Source organism: Myotis davidii, unplaced genomic scaffold, assembly GCF_000327345.1.
Source record: "Myotis davidii unplaced genomic scaffold, ASM32734v1 scaffold482, whole genome shotgun sequence".
In the NCBI taxonomy this organism is placed as follows: domain Eukaryota; kingdom Metazoa; phylum Chordata; class Mammalia; order Chiroptera; family Vespertilionidae; genus Myotis; species Myotis davidii.
This window is the reverse complement of record NW_006293550.1, coordinates 1380414-1385344: the sequence shown is the minus strand read 5'-3', so window position 1 is coordinate 1385344 and position 4931 is coordinate 1380414.

Genomic DNA, 4931 nt, shown 5'->3' with positions numbered 1-4931 from the left:
CTCTTTCCCCAGATTTTTTTTTTTCCTGAAAGCTATTGAAGGAGACATTAGTTCCATTTCTCTAACATCTTAGCTCAGGACTTTAGGGATATAAACAATTATCCTCATCCGGCATAAAGCTGAATTTCCTGTCTTGGAAAGCAAATGTATACACAGTTTGATTCTACTTAAACATTCTGTACCATGAATTTCTAGTTTACGTGGACATATTTGCCACTCTTCTTTATGTCCTAGTGTGAAAACCTAATTGGTTGTCTGTCTTATAGTTTTCCCAACAAAAATAAAAGATTACATTACTAAGTAAGCATTTAATAAGACAGAAGATCAGAATGAATGTATATAATTCTTACTTTGTCCCATAAATCCCCCAAGACAATATAAATAAATTTGAGAGAAAAATTATTATTAAGAAGGAAAACTGGCCTTACAATGCAGGAGAAATATGAATCATATTGCACCAGAGTTAAGTTGATAAAATGTTAGGTTGACAGATGTTTATGGAAAATGTATGTGCTTCCTCATAGGAAACTTTCATAACTTCCATAATATACTTGAATGATGTTTCCTTTGCTTGCTGTGTAGCTATAACAAGTGCGAAAATACATAATGATGAAGTCCAAATTTTTGCTTGTTAGTTTCATTCAAATTATTGAGATGCTGTTTTTGTTAGTGACTCCAGTAAGTGACTATAGTAAATCCAACTAAACTAACGTTAGTGCTAAGCTTTATCTCTATTGCTGTCATGTGAAGGTGCACAGTGGTTTTGTTTACCATGCTAACTCATATAAAATGCACATTGTCAACTGCCCCCACCTTATACTTAACTATTTTTAACCTATGGACCACTTTGTACTTTTGACATAATAAAGATGAAGAGATTGGTTCTGGTACAAATCAGGTTCTCATTAGAGTAAATTGAGTTCTTTAATCAACAACATATTTTTAAAAGAAATTAAAACCAATGTTTAGAGATTTCCTGGTTTTCAAATGGTTTGCTTTTCTCTTTTTAAAGTAGCCTTAAGCCAAAGTGAAGTTGAAGTTGGGAGGAGGAAGGAAGAGGGGAAGATATGCAATCCAGAAGTTTGTTGACAAAACTTTTTTGATGTCTTCCAGTTTATAATGGAAAGTGAACTTCCCAGAATAGTATGAAAAGCAAGTGAATCTCATTATTCTTAGTAAAATTTTAAATGCAAAACAGTTCTCAAAATGTTCATGTTTAAATTTTGTGCCTTTGTGACAGATTCTTACTTCATAAGCACTTTATTCTGTGTGAAAAACAAATATCTACATACCTAATTATAAAAGTACTAATTAGAGGTGGGAAAGCTAATTTCCACAGTAAGAAAATTGCTACTTTTGGTATGTTTCCTTACTTGAAATAAATTGAGATATTCAGCCATAACCATTACTACAATTGAAGTAATGTTTCTAAATCTTATCTTTTTCAATATCATGTTTTCTCTAACTGTATGATCCACAAAAGAATTCTAAAACTTTTAGATTAGTCTGGTTTGGTTTTGTCCAAAAATTATATTGGAAAGATTATATTGGTGATAATTTGACTCATTTCCGTTGATCTTTATTTTTTAACATGTTTTGTCATTTTATGGGCAAATATCCATCTGTTTCATTGAAATACTGTAATTTTTAATTATTTTGGTGACAAGTCTTTTAAAATATTTTCCTTACATAACCTATTAACAGGATTTCATTAAAATTTAAAACTTTTCCTCTGCAAAGGACAATGTCAAGAGAATGAGGAGACAAGCCACAGAGTAGGAGAAAACAATTTCCAAAACTTACATCTGATAAAGGACTGTTATCTAGAATATTTAAAGAATTTGTAAAACTCAACTGTAAGAAAACAAGCAACCCAATTTTAAAAATGGGTCAAAAACCTGAACAGACAAGGCACTAAAGAAGATATACAGATGGCAAATAGTGCTTCACATATGTCATCAGGGAAATGCAAATTAAAGCAATAATGTTATACCCCTACGCATCTATTAGAATGGTCATTCCAGAACACTGAAAATACCAAATTCTGTGGAGGATGCAGAACAACAGGAACTCTTATTCATTGCTCACGGAAAAGCAAAATGGTTCAACCATTTTGGAAGACAGTTTCATATAAAACTAAACATTCTTTCTCCATATGATCCAACATTGTACTCCTTGGTATTTATCCAAAAGAATTTAAACATATCCATATATATATAAGCCTAACTGACTATCACAACTGATCAGATGATTGAACAGGCTGCATGGGACCAGGCCGGCAGGGACTTAGTGAGGGACTTAGTCATTTGACTGAACAGCAAGCAGACTGCTTGGGGTGACCAGGCAGGCAGGGAGGTTAGTGTGGGACGACCAAACAACTTAGCAGCAGGCTGCAAAGATGATGGTGCCCACAGCCAATAAGGAGGGAATATGCTAATTTCTGTCACACCCACAAAGATGGCAGCACCCACAGCCAATAAGGAAGAAATATGCTAATTGACTGCTATGCTCTCAAAGATGGCCGTACCCATAGCCACAAGATGGCCAGCAGGGGAGGTCACCACCACAATATGGCCACCACAATATGACCACCACAAGATGGCTGACCTAGGAGGGCAGTTGGGGGCAGACAGGCCAGCAGTGGAGGGCAGTTGGTGGCCAGCGGGCCAGCAGGGGAGTAGTTAGCTGTCAATCAGGCCAACAGGGGAGTGGTTCTGGGGTGATCAGGCTGGTAGGCAGAAGTGGTTAGGGGCAAGCAGGCAGGCAGGTGAGCAGTTGGGAGCCAGCAGTCCCAGATTGTACGAGGGATCCCAGATTGGAGAGGGTGCCAGCTGGGCTGAGAGACAAATCCCCATTGCATGAATTTCATGCATCGGGCCTCTAGTGTTTATATATTGTTCATGTCTGGAGACACAGGTTATATAGGAACTCTCTGTATTTTCCACTCATTTTGCTTTGAACTCAAAACTGCTCTAAAATATAAAGCTTATCAATTGTGTTATCTGAAATCTGTATCTATATCTATATCTATATCTATATCTATATCTATATCTATATCTATATCTATATCTATAATTTTCAGGTGATGTACATTTTCCATTATGTTCCAATATTTTAAAGCAGTTTTTCCCTTCCTTCACTTTTCAACATTGTATGGGGAAATATTATTCAAGTCTTCTCTTTGCAAAGAAGCAGAAGAGTAGGAAAGTTCTATAGTTCCTTTCAGTTTGTCTGGATATGCATAGATTTTCCTTTCAGACCATATCCAGATATCAAGTTACTGTCCTGCACTGGACTAGCTTCATCTGTGAGGGCCATTTGCGTTCTTTTAGGGTTTGTCTGCTCAAGAGTCTTCTGTTCTCTCTTTGGCCATGTTATATACCCACCTAAACATTGGCATTTTGTCTTTTTCTTTCTTTTTCCCCCCAGAACATTTCAGACAACCTCCCCTTTCTGAAAATATCCATTACTTCTAGAAATCTACCTCAATGGCATAGGAATTCACTTTCCAGGGTGTACAGCACCTTCATCTACCCCTTTATTCTCCCCACTTTGGTTCTTAAAATTGTATTATTTGAGTAAACTTTAAAAGATAGTCACTGATAGATTGACATGCAAGACTCTGGTAGTTGCTGTTAATAACCACCAAGTTTTCTTTTTGTTCAACTAGGTTCCTTTACTCTGGATTTATATATAGAGCTTTAATGTAAATTAAATCAATTCCTCTTTCTTTGTAGTGTCTTTATCTGGTTTTGGGATTAGGGTAATGCTGGCTTCATAGAAAGAGATTAGAAGTGTGCTTTCTTCCTGAATATTTTGGAATAGTCTGAGGAGGATAGGTTTCAGTTCTTCTTTTAATGTTTGGTAAAACTCCTCTGTGAAGCCATTCAGACCCGGGCTTTTGTTTGCTGGAAGATTTTTTGATTGCTGCTTCAATTTTATTGGTAGTTATCAGCCTATTCAGGTTTTTTTATTCTTTCTAATTGAGTTTTAGAATATCATATTTTTCTAGGATTATGTCCATTTTGTCTACATTCAGCTTGTTGGAGTAGAGTTGTTCATAATATTTTTTTTACAATTGTTTAAAATACCATATTTCATAGACCTAGAACAAACTCTCCAAAAATTCATATGGAATTAAAAAAAAGCCTGAATAGCTGCAGCAATCCTGAGAAAGAACAACAAGGTTGGAGGGATCACAATACCAGATATCAAGCTATACTACAAAGCCTTGTTCCAAGAACTGCCTGGCACTGGCACGAGAACATGCATATAGACCAATGTAACGGAACAAAGACCCCATAAATCAACCCAAGCAATTATACTCAATTAATATTTCACAAAGGAGGCAAGAACATACAATGGAGTCAAGACAGTCTCTTCAATCAATGGTATTAGGCAAATTGGACAGATAAAAGCAAAAAAATGAAACTAAACCACCAACTAAAAATAGTACAACAACTGAAAATTTTTTTTGAGAGCCAAATTTTTTAAACTTAAACTATATAGGAAGGTACATTGTTATTAACTTAATTAGGGTACGCCTAAGACTTAGGAAGAGCCACACTCTAAGGGTCAAAGAGCCACATGTGGCTTGCGAGCCGCAGTTTGCCAACCACGGTTCTAGGCTATTCCCAGAGTAGTAAAGCTCTGGGAGCCAGCACTGATGTCAACAATATAGATTGAAGGACACTTTGTTTGGTGCCAAGTGACAAGAATATATCCCTGTGCCTGCACAATGGTTGGATTGTGCCCAAGTAAGTTTGGATTTCTCTGATGACTTCCTAGAAAATAAGCTAGATTAAACAAAACTGGCATATGGGCCACTAATGTACTGAGGGAGAAATTTTGACCAAAGGCATAAAGTGAAGGCAGGGAAGATTCAGCAAAAAATTGATCTCTATCCTTCTCTGCCTGGCTGTTTCTAGTTG